Source organism: Sphaeramia orbicularis, chromosome 16, assembly GCF_902148855.1.
Source record: "Sphaeramia orbicularis chromosome 16, fSphaOr1.1, whole genome shotgun sequence".
In the NCBI taxonomy this organism is placed as follows: Eukaryota; Metazoa; Chordata; class Actinopteri; order Kurtiformes; family Apogonidae; genus Sphaeramia; species Sphaeramia orbicularis.
In genome coordinates this window covers 14133297-14153584 of record NC_043972.1, presented here as the reverse complement: position 1 = coordinate 14153584, position 20288 = coordinate 14133297, and the positions used below count along the sequence as shown (strand labels likewise).

Sequence of the window (20288 nt, the reverse complement as noted above, 5' to 3'; positions counted from 1 at the left end):
AACATTGATTCACCAGTAAAACCCATGGAGTTGGATCAATGACAGTGGAGGACACTCTGGGTTTATGATCAGTTAATGACAGATTTTGCTTAAAAAGTGACTTTTATTCAGTTTTCCTCTGTTGCTGACGTTACAACAATCAACTTTAATTTAAGCTTTTATGAACATCTACATGCTTAGAAAATTCAATATGGGAAAATACCTGATTTTCACTGACAAAAAACACAAAATAGAGGGGATAATATTATTATAAATGGAAGATAAATCACTTAAGAAGGTTAAATAGAGAGAAAAATTCCCCTGGGAACTGCCACAAAAGTAGCACTGGGTCTTTGAATCTAGAATGCTGGTTACTCCTCTATCTCCTACTAAATTCTAAAATGATGTGGTTTCCTGGTGTGTCCACACATACCCACACACATTTGTTTAAAACTCTTCTTCTTCTCTTGTTGTAACATCCTTCAACATCCAGGGTTTTTTTTTATGTTCATATAACTCAAGTTGTGCAAAAGGTTCTTTCCATTGCAGTTTTGCATGATATACCAATTTCGCTACGCACGGAAAACCACCTCTTGGAAGCGCAAAAAATTCTCATCGAAAAGTGAGTTTTGGCGAAATTGTCTTTTTTTTTTCCATTAGGCAAATTTTAATGCATAAGTTATATTCACACAATTTGAGGGTCAGTGGAAAAGAGACTACAGTCAGTGGAGTTAAACACCCATAAAACAAAATGTAACTGAATTAAGATGAAGTCACTGAGGATAATCTGCTGGAGGGGCTGTGATGGTGGTGGTGGTAGGGGGGTGTAGCGGTCCGTGACACCCCTTATACCTGCAGGGTGTGTCGAGGAGGTGATGATGTCATCAAAATGAGCCCTGGCGTGATGTTCTCCAGGATGAGGCCGGGCCAAAGGGGGGGTGGGATGGTTGTGCGTGTGTTGGGGGGGTTGATTTAGTAGGCACTGAGGCATGCAGCTCCACTAACGGCGCTGCATAATTCCCACCAAAACGGGAAAAGAAGTTTTTGGTTTGAAGTGTATGTGTGCTCCATAAATAATGAAGGCTGCTGGGCCCAGGCCGCTGTTTTCCTATTACACTCCATTGGGTTTGTTCCTCATTGAATTTTAATCTCAGAGAATAAAGACCACTCTTCAAAAACAAGTCAACAGGAAATAACTAAATGAGCACTCCTTAAGGATTAAAACCAGTCTGGGAACTTTATTTATAGGCGCTGCACTGTTGTGCAATTATGTGAAGTTGAAGTTGTAGAGTTTTTTTTAACACGACTTAAAGACATTGGTGTTTCTCGGCTGTTTTCTTGTTTGTCAGAGTCGAAGTAAATGGAAATGATACGATTCATCACTTCATCTGGACATTGTAGTTTTATTCTTAGTTACGTGCCAAAGCCTGTTCTACAACGGCATAGTAGGACCAAATAAGAAAATAAAAACACTGTCACTACGAGAATAGTCATAAAATGTTGAGATAAAACCTGAAATTTTATGAGAATAGAGCTGAATACAAAAAGAGTCATACTTTTACAAGAACAAAGTCGTAATATTATGAGAATAACGTCCTAATTTAAAAACAAGCTGGAACAACATCATGATTTACGAGAAATGAAGTTGTGTTGTAACCACCGTCAGTCCTGCAGTCGACCACTTCCAGTCAGTTCCTCCTCCACAAAAGAGACAACTTGCTCCAAATCCGTTTGGTTCTACAACGAAAAACAAACCCAAACATGTGTGAACTGTCTTCAGAGTCCTTCTACTAATGCTAATGGTGGGCGGGCTAATAGGCTCAGTATTTGGCCTTTGTGCGTAAACCCCAAATAAAAGTAGAACCTCATAAATGTTCCAAGTTCCCCATTATGCAATGCGTTGGTACGACTTTATTCTGGTAAATTACAATTTTTCCTGCTTGTTTTTGAATTACTACGTTATTCTCATAATATTATGGCTTTATTCTCAAAATGACGACATTATTCTCATAATATTCCAACTTCATTCTCATAAGATAATGACTCTTTTTGCATTCGACTTATTCTCTTAAAATTATGAGTTTTTCCTCGATATTTTATGATTTTATTCTAATAGTGACAGTGTTTTTATTGTTCCTTGTGTGGCCCTAACACGCCATTGTACTTTTTTTTAATCTATTCAGAGGTCAAATAAACCAAGGCTGTACATACAAACACCAAACCTATAAGACTAACCTGCTGATAAACTCCACCTGTGCTGAGTTAAAGTCATTGTTTCCGTCTAAAACATGCAGTAGATGATGTATTCTCTATATAATATGTTGTCTTTACAGTAAATGAAGCTGAACAGGTCATTCAGGCTCTGTCTACAGTCGTACTGCTGCCCCCAAGTGGAAAAGCCTCAACATTACACTTGTTTCATGAGTTTATCTTAAGGTGTATATCAAACTCATTTTTCAAGTCCAGGCTGAAAACGCCTCTGTTCAACTGTGCATATAACAACTGAAAGTGTTCTATCTGCGCTCTTCTCTTCTACTGTTTTATTGATTATGTTTTGTGTGTTTTTAACTTGTCTCTTTTCTATTTTTATAAAGCACAGTGAATGAATTGTGCCATACAAGTAAATCTGCCTTGCCTAAAATAACAGAATAAAATATAAACCAAATGTTTCTCTGTTTTAAAGTTAGAAAATAAAAATTACATGACGAAATTGTTTATTTTTACAACCTTTTAAAAATGTGAAGAACCTGAACAAAGTATTAATAACCTCAGATTTTTTGAGAAAAATAAATGCAATTGTATAAATATTCTGCCTCAGTTCATCATTTCCACATATACATTATAACATACAGACCACAGTGGATCTACAAATACACAAAACATTTAGTAACAGACTGAATATTGGTACAATTACACTGTTTTACATTAAGACATTTCAGGTTATGCACGTTTTTTGTGAAAGGACAGTTTGTAAATGTAAATATTTTCATAAAATGTTACTTTTTTTCACCAAAACAAAGAGAAAAGTTTGTATTTGACATTATTTATAGGCTACTATGATGGTATTTACTGGTCTGGTCCACTTTAGATCAAATTGGGTCTGAATGTAAAACTTGAACTAAAATGACTTTAAACAGCATTAATTAATACCTTCAGTGTAATTTTTGCTTTTTACATATTCATCCCATGGGCCGGACTGGACCCTTTGGTGGCCGGTTTTGGTCCACAGGCCTTATGTTTGACACTGCTGGTTCATATGAGCTGTTAACATATTATTGTAGTTTCTAATCTACGCACTTTATAACATACTGTTTTAATCCATGAAGTTATTGATTGAAAATGAAGTTAATTAAGGATGTTGAATAATTAAAGATCTGCAGAATCTGAATAAAATAAAACTATTGTCACATAAAACAAACTGTACAAATCTCATTTTAAGTTGTTGTTGAATGCCGTCATGTCATCTCCATGGCAACACACAGGAACTGATGCATGAAGTTGTAGATGTTGTTTTGTCCACCTGGGGGCAGCAAAACAACATGTAAACATCCACAGACAAAGTGAGGATGCACATTGTTATCCATAATGATGGAAACATGTCAGTAAGATTTAATTTTTCATTCTACTTGCATATTTATATAAATATTTATAGAAATATAAATTTTCATATTTTTCTTTTATTTTCTATTTTTAATTTTTCACTCATTCCTGGGGTTTTTCTAACAGTTATTGGAAAAAATTAAGTCTTATCTTCTCCATATTATTTATTATTTCTTGAATTGTCTTTTGGTCAGTTTTATTCATTTTACTCATTTTATTTATTTTTTTCTTCCATTTTGTTCAGTTTGTTGCTTATTTTGTTCATATTGCTTATTATTTGTCGGTTTATTTTTCATTTTTGTTCATTTTGTTGATCTCCTTGAATATTTTTGTTCATTTTGTTGCTTATTTAACTCTTTTTTTGCTGTTTTTTTCACATTCTTTATTGTTTTGTAATTTTTTTTATTAGTTCTTGTTCAGTTTATTTATTGTAGAAGATGACAGTGTTTCCATGGTAACTACAGAGCCTCTGAATGTCCAAATGGGTCATATCTGATGACCATGAACAGACTTTTTTTATTCATTTTCATTCATTTTAATTATTTAATTATTTTTTTCCTTCAGTCTTATTCAGTTTGTGGTTTATTTTGTTCAAGTACTTCATATTTGTTGATTTATTGTTCATTTAATTGATCACTTTGTTTTTGTTCATTTTGTTGCTTATTTTAGTTTAGTTTTTTTTGGGTTTTTTTTTTACTTCATTTTCGTACATTTTTGTCTAATTGTTTCCACGTTGTGTATTACTTTATATATTTTTTTAAATTTAGTTTTTCTCATTCTATTTATTATTATAATATCCATCCACTGTCATTAATCCAAATCCATGGGTTTTACTGGTGAATTAATGTTGTAGAAGATGACAATGTTTCCACGGTAACTACGGTGCCATTTGGATGTTCAGAGACATCCAAATGGGTCATATTTGATGACCATGAAAAGATTAACTGTATTTTACACCCATTATTTTCATGCATTGATAGGATTAGTGGATCAACAGGTATTAAACAGTTTAGATCAGTCAATGGTTTTGGTCGATGGTGGATGTTTGAGTCTTTAAGGGTTAAATTAAAAGCACGGGGGGTTAAATGCTTCTGTTTAGTTGGAACTGAAGCATCATGAAAGGAGGCTGTAGAGACAGAGAAATGGGCTGCAGACTGACACCCACCGACTCATTAGACCAAACACTACAAAGAACCACATGTTGGTCAGGTAAAGCTGTTCCGTCTCCATGACGACGTCCATCCACAAGAAACAGGAGGGGATTTCAGCCTCATTTTACTTGATGGGTTTTAATCGAGAAGAAGAAACATGAGGACACATGTAGAAAGTATTTATATTCAGCTCTGCTCATAAGTGGTTTCAGATGCTTCACTATTATTTACTCATGTTTATTACATAGGGAGCGAGGTTTACTACTGAATATTGCAAGAGTTCATTGTGTTCTGTGGTGTTTTAAAAACCTGAAAGTCTGTCAGATTTAACCGAAGCTCATGAAATGTGTTACCTCGGTGAGAAGTTGAAGGAATTTAAGTGGTGGTTTGAAAAAAAAAAAGCACTATTTAGCAAATGAAAACCTCAGAAAACATACATTACTCTGTTGACCTGTTCAGTTTTCATTATCGACCGTTATAACTAAAGGCTGACGAGTCCATAATCCTGTTTAGTTAGATGATGCCAGTGCATTTCATCTTATTCATTATTTTTTTTCAGGTTCATGGTAATAAAAACATGGACAAGGATGAAAAACAGTTCAATGGCAGCATAAACATGAAACTCTGTTAAAGCTGGACTATAATGTAAAATTCTTGAGCTTATGCAATACCTGAACTACCAGCTGTTTTTTCATACATTTATATTAGTTTTTAGTTGATTTTAGAGGCACCAAAATAGATTCTTTACAGCAGGGGTATCAAACATGTGGCCCATGGACCAAAACCAGACTGCCAAAGGTTCCAAACCCACTTCCAGCCAATAGTTCCTGTGAGTAGTTGTGGTAGGGGCCCAAGTGCACTGCTTTGCCTGGGGGCCCATAATGCTGTGAAGATGGTCCTGGATGGACTGACCGATGCCTTTACAGACACGAGGGTGTGGTCAAGCAGTAACCGATCAAAAATTTGCTGTTCAAATGGGTATCTGTTCCAACTAAATAATCAAAGTAACTTATAAAACATTTTGGTAGGAATTTATAAGTACTTTGATATGGCAAAAATGCTGATTTGCTTAAATGACATATTTGTGGTAAAAAAAAAAACAAAAAAACAAAAAAACAAAACAAAAACAAAACAAAAACAAAAAAAAAAGGCAAAATAAGCCCGGTAATGGACAAAAAACGATAAACTAGAAAAGCACTAATCATTTGTTCCTTGTGCCAGTGTCAACATTTCCTGAAAATTTCCACAAAATTTGTATCTGACCAGCCCACTCAAAACCAAAGTTATCTGGCCTGTCACTCATAAAACTAGTGTAGCATATATGTTATTACGAAGGCTAATATGTATTGTGTGGATACTATTAAAGGCCTATGTAATGCTGTAACACAGTAACTATATGGTAATAGGCTAGTGACCAGAAGACTAGGATAAGCTCAAGGAGACAGAGGCAAAGATTGAACGTTTGCTTTTAAACTGGCTCCAAATATTGAAAGTAAGAAACAGTAACATGTTACAAACAGTGCATCAGTGAATGTCATTTCAAAACAGTGGTTCAGAAATTCAACTGAACACAGAATTCAACACAATATTCACGTTTGTATTCAATAACCGGTTTGACAAAACAAAGAGGATCGAGACAGTCCGCAAAAAGTAAGGTCCGCCCACCAACTGTTCGTTACCCACGCTGGGTATTTTACGGAAGTGAGTCCATGTGTCCGGAAAGTACAACAGAGTTTGTGTATGGGAAAATGTTTTGAACGTGGGTGGTAGCAAAATGAGTGTGTGGGTGGAGTCTAAAGAGGGTTGGCTGGCTGCAAGGAGCCCTCCGACTGGTCCAGCAGCAGAAGGCAGTAGAGTGGATCTGAACACCTGGGCAGTGCAGTAGTCTGGAGGCTCCAGACCTGCTTCATTAGCGCCATCTATGGGGATATCAGAAAACCTGTCCTGTGTAGAGGACAGGACCACATGACTAAACAAGTCAATCATCTACATCTAGTATGCATGTAATTATATAAATAATACTAGCTGTATTAAATACTTAGTTAATATTCAATCAATAATACATTCATTCAATCAACAACACATCAATATACAAAAGTGATCAATATACCATATTAACATGAAATCATTGGATCACATTTGAAATAAACATCATGTGCAATATTAATCAAATTCAATCAATTAACTGTATCATTAATACTGAATATTATAGACGCAGTTAAAAATATGTCAGTGCTATGACTCAAAGCTAATGAGTCTGGACATTAAAGGAGTCATATGTAGGATTGAGGCCAAAACTGGTACTGCAATCACATTCAAAATACTGTAGAGCACGATGGCCCCTACGCCTCCCCCCAGACTAGGGGTTGCCAGATCCAGCATGAGCGTCTACTACAAGGAGCTACCATGGCAAATAAGGAGTCCTACACTGAGGGGCCGGGCCACGGTCTCTTCTCCAGGGGCCGGGCCAAGTGAAGAGATCATGGCCTGGTCCCGGTCCCATCTCTCGGTAGCGCTTACCAGGTGGTGAGACCATGGGCCCAGGGGGACAGGAGACCACAGGAGAGCCTGCGTCAGTCTTCAAATTCTCCGCTTTCAGTCGTCTCTGTGTTTCAAAAGCATCTCCTATACACATCCTTGTTTTGTTTCTAACTTTGTCATGACATATTTGGGAATAATAAGAGGCCTTTTAGGTTTAGTAACATCAGACATTTGTGATCAGAAATGTTCTAGATGCAGCTCAGTGGGAACTGCCATCCTGGATGCTCAAACGCTACTGACTTTGAGATTGGAAGATAACTGATGGGCGGTGCATCAGACAAAAACACAAAATGACAACATAACGTGAGCTTTTCAAATGCAGATATTCTGGCTGAATCACTACTATTAGTGATATCAGTATTTGAAATGAACATGATTCCTTAATGTCTGGTGACATTCAGGGCCACTTTATGATTACTTGAAACGTAATTCTTACACAAAGCTCATTTAATATTTGGATAATATTTCATTTAGCAGTCATATTTTTGTAGAAACGTCATCAGTGTTGTCAAAATAAGCAGCTAACCACGTCCGTATTGACCCTTTGCACCGACGTCACAGTTATCACGTGACTAGGGGTGCCGTGCCATGGTGGACGGCAAAAGTAACACAACAAACAATTGAATGAGTCATGGATTATGGCTACCAGCACTGAAAATAAAGTTTTGGAGTTGTCCTGCAAAGTGACTAACTTTACTGGACAGCAGAAAGAAGGCTGTTTGGAGAAGCTAGCGATATCGGGGCTAGCTACTGACCCATACCTTCTCCCTCCTGATGTGTTTACGGATCTAGCGAAGTCCTCCAGTCTACCAGAGTTTAATGCACACGATCTGTTCCATTCTGTTCTAAATGGAGTGTCCCCACACACAGGTGCTGATCTAAAAGCATACAAACTCTGGATGCTTACCAGTTCTTTGTCTCAGGTTAGATTACCGAGTCGCTGAACTGTGCTCACGGTAGAGGAATGTATCTCATAATGGTAAAGGAAAGATACAGCTAACGTTAGCTAGCTAGCTGTGGATGTTTTTAACATGTTTCCCCCAGCATGCCATCCAAACTCAAATAGACTGTAACCAAAAGCAGCTCTAATTAACTAATGTGTAATAATGTTAGTGCTGTCATAAGTATGCTACAGTATTAGCTCTGTTGTTGAAGTGGCTGCCTTTCTACTATCTACACACAGTCATATGTACAGTTCCACCACTAGAACATATTCCACCACATAATGACAATAACAGCATTTCATATTTCAACAGTGTAGCTGGTAAAAAAAAAAAAAAAAAAAAAAAAAAAAAAAAAAAGGCAGCCACTACAACAGAGCTAATATTGAAGGCCACTTATAACAGCCACTGGAACAGAGTGGCTCATAGTAGTTAACCCAGTCTACCACCCAACTAGCATTTGGTGGAGCTAATATGCTATGGACACAAACAGAGCCTGTTCTATCTGTAATATCAGGTCCATCAGAGCCAGGCTCTGTTTGGAACCCAGCTGAAACCATGGGTGTCTTTGAAGAAGGATGGAACTGTTGTATGCGACCACTGTGCGTGTAAAGCAGGGTTAAAAACGAACAAAAACGAGAACGTTCAGGTCAAATTCGATATTTACCGGTTTGCCGTCCAGCGTGCAGTCCAGCACTTCCGCTGTCCGTCATGGCGCTCGTTTGTGGCACGAACAGAGCGTGACATAACATGCAAAGGCTCGATAAACCAATGGTCCGCGGCTGGGCTAACGCGGTTAACCACGTACACATCAAACAATAGGTCGCGGTTAGGCTAACGAGGCTAACCACGTCTGTATAAAACAAAAGGCCACGGCTAGGCTAACGCGGCTAACCACGTCCATATAAAACAATGGACCACGGCTAGGCTAACGCGGCGAACCACATCCATATAAAACAATAGGCTACGGCTAGGCTAACGCAGCTCACCACGTCCATATAAAACAATAGGCTACGGCTAGGCTAACGCCGCTTACCATGTCTATATAAACCAATGACCAAACCTTTTGACTCACCAACTCTGCTCTTTGACACGGCTCCTAAGGATTACAAAGTATACATTGAGTATCAACTTACAGAAAAGCATAAGAGAGTGAAAAGTTACTTTTAAACCAACCTGCAGTTTTTCCCCACTTTCATCTGAATAATCAGTCTCTGACACCTGATGTCACACCCGCAAAAAACTAGTGCATTCTGGGTAGTTGTCACCATTTTGGAGGGAAACGAGATAAACAAAGCTACATCAGAGATTGGATCAGAGAGTTATGGATTGTTTCTTGTGTGAGAAATGGGGAACTTCTGCAGCATGAAACGATGCAATAGGAGTTCAAAAGGTAGAGTAGTTGTAGAAAAAAACATACAAAAGTGTTACACCAATCATTTGCCAAATTTTGGATCACAGGTCAAAATGCATAGGCCCTAAACAATAGAAATAAAATCATGTAGCATCGACATAGGCTTGTTATTTTTGGATCATAACTTTCCTTGTCAACCTACAGAAACAGAACGTCATCGCCGTTTGCAGGCGATACACTGATGTGGTTTTATTACCTCTGCTGTGACGACTGTGTTTGCACAATTCTCTGGTTCAAATGAGTAAAGATCCTGCACCAGTCAGTAGAGAAGTGTCCATGAGCCTCAAGAGATTTGTAAATTCATATGAAGATTCACCTGGAACCTTTTTCTCATGAAGACATCATATTCGGACTGATCACGGACAATAATGAAAAGGACTTTCTGATGAACAACATTCTAATTCTTGCAAAATTCCAAATACACAAATGCAAATATTTCAAAACAAAACCCAGATTTTACATTTTTCACACTGAGTTTCTTCATCTTGTAAAAGCCCTGAATCTCTTAAAACAGAAAGATGCCTGCAAACTTTTTAATTTTATTGAAAAATATGACTTACAAAACAAGCTCTAGCCTCCATTTAACTTTATTTGTGTCATGAATTAGTTGGTTTTTTAAAATCCTTTCTATGCCATTTGTACCCCTTCCTAATCTGATCTGTAAAAGAATTTACACCATCAATGTTTTGTACATTAAACTTGATGATAGTTTAAAAAAAAAGAAAGAAAAGAAACATCATTGGGTGTGCCAGGTCAGTGACCACATGACATCACTAAATTCAGAGTACCGATTGGTCAGACAGGCCCAGGTGACCTTCTCATGAAAAGTCATGAAAATACCACAAGATTTTGATCACAGGTATCTGGGGTACCGATAAGGGGGTGTAAATATGACAAATTCATGGGACCCAGCATTTGTCTGTGTGTGTGTGTGGGGGGGGGGGGGGCATAGAGCAGTGGAGTGTATAAAATCCGCTGTATAAGAGAGGAATAGAAGTCAGGAGTTGGACGATGAAAGAATGTTTAGGGAAGTAAATCTGTTTCATCAGATTTTGAATTATAAAAGCCACTGAATTTCTAGCACTGATTTTTTTTGCACTGAAATTAACTGTTTGAATTTTTTGTCTCTGAATTCAGCTATGTTCATAAACTAAGAAAGAAAAAAATCAGATGCAAAAAATTTAGAAGCAAAAAATTCAGATGCCAAAAATTCAGATGCAAAAAATTCAGATCACACATCTGGGAAACCAGGAATAAGCAATCGATTCTATCTCAAGTCAAACCAACAGCCAGCCAGTCAAGTTATGTTAGGTTGGTCATGTGACGCCGATGCAGGAAGACGGAAAAAAATTCAATCGACTGAAAACTGAAAGTTAACATTCTATGGAAGTAAATCTGTGTCATCAGATTTTGAATTATAAAAGCCACTGAATTTTTTGCATCTGAAATTTTTGCTTCTGAATTTTTTTCATCTGAATTTTTTTTTATTCTAAGTTTATGAACATAGTTGAATTCAGAGACAAAAAATTCAAACACTTAATTTCAGTGCAAAAAAATTCAGCGCCAGAAATTCAGTGGCTTTTATAATTCAAAATCTGACGACACAGATTTACTTCCATAAAATGTTAAGTTTCAGTTTTGTTTTCATGCTAGGGTAAGTAACATTATGTATGGACTGAACCCACACATTCATACCTGCTTATAGTGGACCATGAACCTTCAACCAACCTGTGAACCACCTGTTGTGTAAACCATAAATGAAAAGGCTCTGACTGTAATAAATGAAAAGGATCAGAGGTGGAGTCCGGTCACAAACAGGACCAGATATGAGTTTGTCTGATGAAATGGTGTGTTTGCTGCTGTGTCATAAACCCCAGTAACCCTCTGTGGACCCAAAGCTTCCTGCATCCTGTGTTTTCTGTCATATGATATGTTTCGCTGTAACATAAACCCCTTTGTTGTCTTTTTTCTTGTTCCTTACACCATGAAACTCAAAGCCGGACCCCCAGGATTCTCCCCATTACTGTGGATTCAGCTTTATTCTGATAGAATACAACCAGATTAACTTGTATACATGAAGACATCGGAGTATTGGGGTCAAATTCAGGTGTGTTAACCTGATTTATTATAATCAGATTACTGCTGTTATCTGATAAAACAGATCAGATTATGATGTTTACATGATCAACAATAATCTGTAATAATAATCTGTAGACCTACATCTGAAAATACATTCATATAAACATATAAATTATGGGGTCTAAGACGGAGCCCTGAGGGATCCCTTTCTCAATGTCATTAAACACAGACTTATGATCAGTAATAATCTGAAAACTCCACATTTTGGACACTGCTCAGAGTGTTTGTGTGGATGTAAATGGACTCCATGTGTTGCCTCCAAACCCAGCAGTGACAGAGGAGCAGATGAACGAACTGTGGAAATGAACCTCTCATCTCAACTCCCTGTACTTGAAGTCTTCTTTCCATCATTCTGACTCTATCACTGAATCAATTTGAACTCTTTTTTTATACATTCAGGTTCCAAACCCACAGCCTTTCCCCAGTCAGGAGTATAATTCTGCTGATGAGTCTGTGTTGAAGAGGCCTGAGCAGAACCCGTGGTGGTGGTGGTGGTGGTGGGGGCTCTTCCGGTTCTGCTCTCAGGTGAAGGGTTCCTACAGGAAATGAAATGTGGCTTTCAATACCTTTTATAGCACTCAACTCACACCTGATAGACCCTTGACATTTTCAAGTTGGACTAAAACTCCTCATCATGTGAGTCAGTCCATGTTCGGCTGCAGGTTTTACCCTTTTACAAATGTCTCCATCTGTTCAAATGGGCTTTGGATTTGATCTGCAGCATTTCATAGCACAGTTCCAGAGGACAAAAGATGGAAACCTATGATGTTAAGAAGCTGTCCAAATATCTGTGTGCATAAGACAGATATGTGTGCATATGAGTCTATGGTTGTGCACTGGAAAAAATCTAAGTCTGACCAAGTGTATTTTTCTCATTTCTAGCCCAAATATCTCATCACACTAAAAATCAGACAGAATCACCTACAGAGGAACTTTTCAGTGAGATAGAAGAACTGATTTATAGACAATAGATCCGGAAAATCTGATTTTAAGAAATCTTACCGAGATAATTTTCACTTCCATTCCATTCCGTTGGCAGATTTTTGTGCTTGAATTAAGCAAAAAAAAAAAATCTTGAATTATTTTGTTAGTGCCCATAGATTTGTGGGATTCATCAATATGTTGTATATTATATATTATACATATTACATCAGGATCTGTTTTGTGGATGTGGGTCACTTCAGTTCAAACTCCAAACTGATAGAAGTCGCATTTAATGTGGAATCTGAATGAGCACACACACACACACACACAAAAAAAGGAAAGAAAATCAGATTTCACCAAAAAATCCAAATTTTGCATTAAGACCTGCTTTGTGAACGGAGCCTAAGATAAAAATCATCAAGCAACTTGTGGCAGCAGTACATTTATGTTGGAGGAGAAATTGCTGAACAGACAGAAAAATAAATGAATAAATAAATGATTGAAGGAATAACTAAATAAATGCTTGAATGAATGAATGAATAAATAAATAAATAAATGCATGAATGAATGAATCAATCAATCAATCAATAATCTTTGTGATGAAATGCCTGATTTTCTGCTAATTCTTCTTCATCTGTGGTCCATGTTTTCATGCTCAGGCTCACAGTCCACATCATAATTAAGCCTTAAAGTGCAGTTTGTGTCCTAAATGTTGTCTGATAAACGTTTACAGTGGTGACGACAGACAGATCCCTCACTGATGCTGTCGCCGTGGTGACGGTGGAAGCAGCAGGTTCATTTGACAGATAAGCTGTCCTTCATCCTCCTCTGTTTTCCCGCTGATAGAAGCTGCAGTGCTTGATGGTGTTTGGCGTGACTGAGCAAAACCTCCATCATTACCATTCAGCACCTTGAGATTCAAGAGTCTGAGGGGAAACCAGAACCCATCACTTCTAAGGACAGTTTTCAGGTGGCTGGAAATTCACCTCGAGGTCCATTTCTGTTTTCAGGCTGATATGAGGCTTAACCCTTTCATGTATGAATTATCCAAAAAAAAGTCTCTAGATTGTTTTTTAGATTGATTTTATTTCTCAAAATTAGACTAAAGTTGAAATGCATTTAGAATTTTTTATTTTTTTTATTTAATTTTTTTAAAAATATTGTTTGATTCAGAAGATATTTAACCTCCTGAGACACAGAAAAGTACAAGTTTGGGCTTTTTTTTAAATTAAATAATAATTGGAAATATCATGATGAAACAGTTTTTTTAATATGCTTTTTTTTTTATTTATCGAATGTCCTTTACAGAATTTTTGTTTGGTTTTGTTTTTTTTATAAAGCTTTGAAACTCTTGTCCAAATTCTCCAACTAAGTTGATCCTTATTTTCATTGTATTTCTGAGGGTCTACACAGACTGTCCCCATGTGGATTGGAGAATATTACCTTTAGAACCCTTTAGAAAATTAGTTCAACTATGTGTCCACAAATGTGGACGTCGTGTATGAAAGGGTTAAATATGTGACTATGATTTGGACTGAGTCTGTTTCTATTGTCTCTTTCTTCCATGTTCCAGTCTGGTTTTGGCTCCAACAGCTTTATTACCTCATCATTTACATCCCATAGATCACAGGTGTCAAACAGGTGGCCCACAGGACAAAACAGGCCCTCCAAAGTAGGGCTGCACCATATTGGAAAAAACTGACATTGCGATTTTTTAAAACACTGCAATATATTTTGCGATATGAAAAATTACTCAGGAGGCAGTGGCGATTTCTCATAGACTGCAAGGGAAGCCCGGCTTCCCCTAAAATTACGAAAATTAAATGGTTAAATATGTTTGGTTATGTTGACATTTTATTGACTACAAATGCGTTAGAACGCGTTCATCTCAAAGATGAGTTCGTTCAGAATCAGCTTTATCACAAACCAACAGACGCGATGTTGTTCACTTCTCCTCCATTCCCGTTGCGCTGTTTTCTCATTCGATCTCTGCTCAGTGCATTTGTCCGCAGACTGCGGGCGTCTCTGGGCTTCAATGGGACTGAGTGGAACAGTTTTTTTCATTGCCTCAAAACTGGACGGTAATTGGATAAATGCCACGATGTTGTCCCGCCCCCGGACGCCGGGCGTCTCTGGGGGTGAATGGAGCTGTGGGCGGAGCTCGGCCGGGCTGGATGCCAGAATCCCACGTGCTGATTGGAGGATCGGTCGAAAGGCTGAATCCCGTTTGATTGACAGCTAGTTTCAGATCTCCTCCTTCACTGACACAGTTCAGTTTAATACCGTCGCGCATTCTGCTGTGAAATCAAGAGAGAAACTACTACAAAATTACTCGTTCATTTCATGCACTATAAATAAAACACACTCATTGGACTTCCTTGTTTCAATTTAACATAATTTCAGCGTTTACTTGTTTCAGTTACATAATTTAATCATTTCTTGTTCCAGTTTAATATCGTTTTGTAGATAGTTAAATCAATCAAACTGTCAGCTAGGTCGGAGTGAAAGGAGCATCTGTAGTTTAAAAAGGCTGAGGTCTTACACCCACAACGCAATGGGCCAAGGCAATCTAAGCAGCCCAGCTCTGATGGATATTGAGAGGACACTGGTCCAGTCCCTGGAAAAGACGCCTACTTGGTACGATAAGGTCACTGAGCATTTTCTTAATTCTATTTTTTTTTTTTTTTTTTTTTTTTTTATATAAGCCGACAATGAGCTTCCCCTGTCTGAAAGACAAGCAGCTGCCACTGTCAGGAGGATATATTAGCTGTGTGGTGCTGATGTAAATAGTCAAACAAATTAGTTGTGTTTCCTCTAGTTATGTCGACACAGAAAACATGTTTCAGTTTCATCCTTCTTATAGTCAAAATAATTCCAGATAACTGACGTTTTTCTTTTTGGCACCAAGTCTTCATTTTCAGTGATTTTCTCGTGTTCGTTGCTCATTTTTCACTGTCTTGCTCCATGTGTGGGGGCGTGGTCTGCTTCAGCAAACTGATTAAGAATGATTGTGATTGGTGGATCGCTGTGCACTGTGTGTGTGTGTGTCACATACCCTTGAAATTAGATGAGAACACGTCGAGCTCATTTTCCTCCTATATCGCAGGAGCTCCAATGTGACTATTGCGCACATTGTGATGACGATGCTCGAACGATATATTGTGCTGCTCTACTCCAAAGGTTCCAATCCAGCCCACGGGATGAATTTGCAATGTGTAAAAATTCCACTGCTATTAACAATCAAGGATGTTTTAGTTCAGGTTCCACCTACAGACCAATATGATCGAAAGTAAAATAATAACCTAACCCTTTGACAATAAAATATGGACAAAATAAAAATTAAGTGTAATATTAACAATCTTCTTCCTGTTACTAAATGTTTTGTGTATTTGTAGATCCATTCTGATCTGTAAGTTGTGCAAATAATAAGTTGACTCATAATGTTGTTGAATTTGTTCATAGTTTAGTTGTCACAGGGGTGGTTTGGACCCAAGTCCAACACACAGAAGAAGAAATCAGTTCAGTGTCTTTATTTATTTAAACCAACAGTAGGGGGGGGGGGGGGGGGGGGGGTGAAGAGAAGTGATTCCAGGTGAGTTAACCCGGAGACAGGGGATGTGGCGTGGAACAGGACGGAGGAACAGCAGGGTTACCAGGAGACAGGTAGGCAGACGATCCAGAAAACAGGCAGAACAGGTCAAAGACAGTCGGGGTTGACAGCGGAGAAACAGGCAGGAGTGAAACGCTGGAAAGTCTTGCATAAAGCAGAACAGAGCAGGAGTACTTGGCAGGTGTTAAGGAACAATCTGGCAGAAAACTGAGAGCAGAGGAGTGAATATAAACTGTCAGCCTGATGAGCTGCAGCTGAGTTCACAGCTGATCAGAGTGGGCTGATGAGGTGGGTGTGGCTGAGGGAGGTGGGTGTGGCTGATGAGGTGGGTGTGGCTGCGTGAATGAGAGGGAGCAGACAGGTGAGGCGCAGTGAGGGAGGGGACAGCAGCAGAGTCCAGGTGAAAACAGTGACTGGAATGAGGAAGATCAATGTAGAAGATCTGGGATCGATTCACTGTTGAAGTGTCATTTTCAGCTCAATCAGATGTTTATTTTAGAATGTTTTCCTCCTTGTTCCTCTTCTTTTCAGACTTTAATTCTTTATCTCCAGCTCAGTCACAGACTCTAATTCAACATTTAAACTAATTCTGTCGTAAATCAGTGTGATTTTATTTCTTGTACTAAGCTCTGTTTGATACAATTGTAGGATTTTCATCTAGTTTTAAGGCACATTATGTTGTTGTTGTTTTTTTGTTTTGTTTTGTTTTTTTTGGGGGGGGGGGGCGTTGTTAGACTTTTTTTGCTTGTTTTAAGAATTCTAGTCAAGAATTTTTTTCTGACCCCACCGGCAGAGTTCTTTTTTTGCACAATATAAAACGATTTGACCAGATTTACAAATATTAGGCATGTTTCTACCAGGGCATTTTTTGCATTTTGATCACGATAAATTGTTGCTGTGCATCAGCCATTTTTCATTTTACAACAAAAGCACTTGAACACAACGCACTCGCACTTTGAGATTCCATTGAATGAAAAGTGCTTTATAACTGCAATTTTTTATTACCTCCGCCAAGGAGGTTATGTTTTTGCTGGCATTGGTTTGTCTGTCTGTCTGTCCGTGTGCAAGATAACTCAAAAAGTTATTGGTGGATTTGGATGAAAATTTCAGGAAATGTTGATACTGGCACAAGGAACAAATGATTAAATTTTGGTTGTAATCGGGGGGGGGGCACTGATCTGCCTTGGCGGAGGTCTGCGCTCTCTGAGTGCTTTTCTAGTTATTATTATTATTATTATTATTATTATTATTATTATTATAAAGAATCATCTTCCCAACAGCACCTGAAGGCAGCATTTTACTGACTGAGTGAAACATGAAACCTTGAATACAGTCTTTTAAAGGCTCCAGGTCTTATTTTTATTTATTTTTTAATTTTAGTTTTAATTTTAATTTTAATTTTTTCTGGAGTTTCAGGGGTCGAGTCCTCATATTCTGGACCAGTTCATGTATGAACCCCATCAGGTCACCTCAGTGTTTACTTTATCTGCAGAGCCCTTTACCTTTAGGCCAAAGTTGTTAAAGTTGGTATAACTTCTTCCTCAAGTTGGAGATGCTGTGTTCAGTAACTTTTATGACGGTCTCATAACTGTTGTAAAGATGGAAATAAAACTTGTCCCAGACTCACCATAACCTTCACCATCTGGTCCCATTAACGTCACAGTTAATGATGTCAGTAATAACCTTTCGGTCTAATGAGCAGCATGTTCAGTGAATCACTTTTTATATTACAGCTAATATTACTGTAAATAACAACCATCTGCATTAGTTTACGTCGAATCTGTATAAATAGTCACCTGACTTGTTCTCATTCATCCAAATTATATAAATGTGTTGCAGCTGCCTCCTGTTTCTACTGAATAGATGATAAGAAACTATTCACCTGCACCTGCACCTGGAACAGAAAAAAACAAATTAATGTGGTGTCATTTGTGTCTGAATAACAATTCTAATGTTTAATTTCACCACGTGTAGAAAATTTGCACAAATTAGAGGCTGTGCTGGGGTTTATATTCTATTTGTCGGGTTGTGTTAATGTCTGCAGCCAAAACGAGCACGTGTTGACCTGAAGCTGCAGAAGAAGAAATCTGAGAGAAAATATCAGAGTTTGAAGATGCACAGGTTCTCACTGCAGGTTCTGCTCTCGTCCAAATAAAAAGACAGAATATAAGTGTACAAGGATGACCTGATGTTGTCTGAAGTACAGGTGAGAGATAGATGCTGAAGTTTAACATCAGAAACTCAAATTAAAATAGGATCTGAGTGACTTAAAGAATTTTGGCATATTGATGCTATAAATATCTACTGGAACAAAAACTCCTAAACTGCCTTCACCTTTAAAACAGACATATTGCTGTGATGATGCAATGTTTATACAATATAACAATAAATCACCTGGACTTAGTTGGACTTTTTTGTGTTTTTTCTTCTAAAATATGTTCTTGACAACAGACGTTTTTCCATTTTACATCTGCGCAAAAATTTTACCGATATTTACTAAATGTCAAAAAAAAAAAAAGTGTGTAATGTCAGTTTTTCCATTAAATCCCAACTGCGATGATTTGTTTATTATTGTGAGACGTCAGTAGAAGTCATTCCATAATAATGACGACGAACATAAATATCATATTGATTTATAGATATATTCATATTTAGCACCCTCTAGGTCCTGGAAAATGTTTGCATTTCTCTGTTGTTTTGAATCTAGAATGCTTGTTACCTCTCTATCCCGTACTAAATTTAAAAAAATGATTGGGTTTCCTCGTGTGTCCATGTTTGTTTTAAACTCTTCTTCTTCTCTTGTTATAACATCCATCAACATCTGTTTTTTTTTTTCGTTCAACTGACTCTAGTTGCACAAAAAGGTCTTTCCATTGCAGTTTTGCACAAAATACCAAATTTCACTACGCCCAAAAATCCACCTCTTGCACGCACAAAAACTTTTTATCAAAAAGCGAGAAATTTGGCGAAATTGCTGTTTTTCCATTAGGCAAATTTTGATGCACTAGTTATATTTGCACATTTTGAGGGTCAATGGAAAAGAGACTAGTGTTACTGTGGTGCATGATTATGTTAAAATTAACACAAATTTCACAAATCCCACGGAGTTGATCTAAAAATAAAAAATAGTGTCAGTGTATTTTTAATTTGATTTATTTGATTTAGCTAATTTTCCTTGATCATTCTATTGTTTTAATTCTGCTGAAGTGCTGGGTATGTTTTGGTCGGTATTTATGATTATGTTAAAATTAACACAAATTTTTGGTATTTTATAATTATTATTTTTTTAGTTTATTGTCTGGATGCAGTTTTTTGCATTTTCTCATTTATCTTACTCTGAGATTAATGACAGTGGTTTCATTAAGACTCATTTACTTATTATATTTACTGTAGCTTAAAGTTTCCTCAGTGAGAATAAACAAAAAATAAATAAATTAAAATACATAATAAAAATATACAAAGCACCTATACTTTAATTTAATATAATAAAAGTCTGGTTAATTTAATATGATCAAAGTCTGAGTTATTATTATTATTATTATTATTATTATTATTATTATTATTATTATTATTATTATTATTTTAGAAAGTTTTATTAACAATTCTTAAACATGCAATCTAAACACAAACACAATAAAAAAAGATACATTCACCTGACACATTTATAGATCAGATCTGTGAAAAAAGAGACAAGAACAAAACAAAAAGAAAATAATAAATCAACAACACTCAGGGGTCTGCTACACATTATATTTAAACTCGTGATGTATTTTAATTGTTTCAATTAGTTCATTGTTTTTCTTTTTCAAATGTTCAATGTTGTTCCAAAAAGTTTTGAGATCCGTTATTCTGAATTTGTAATTGATTTGAATTACACTCTTCCTGTGTCAGAGGTTTAACGTCACGTTTGGAGTCGACGTATCTGACGTCATCACGCATTCACGACGCAGCTTGTCACATGACCAACTTCCGCCAATCACGTCGTCCGG

At 37.2% G+C, this 20288-nt stretch overlaps 1 protein-coding gene across 1 annotated transcript in view; it reads left to right on the top strand.

Moving 5' to 3' along the window:
- The window catches only part of LOC115435301 (myelin basic protein-like), a 250896-nt gene that overhangs the window by 76368 nt on the left and 154240 nt on the right, over positions 1–20288 (top strand). The gene's annotated exons all lie outside the window — the stretch shown is intronic.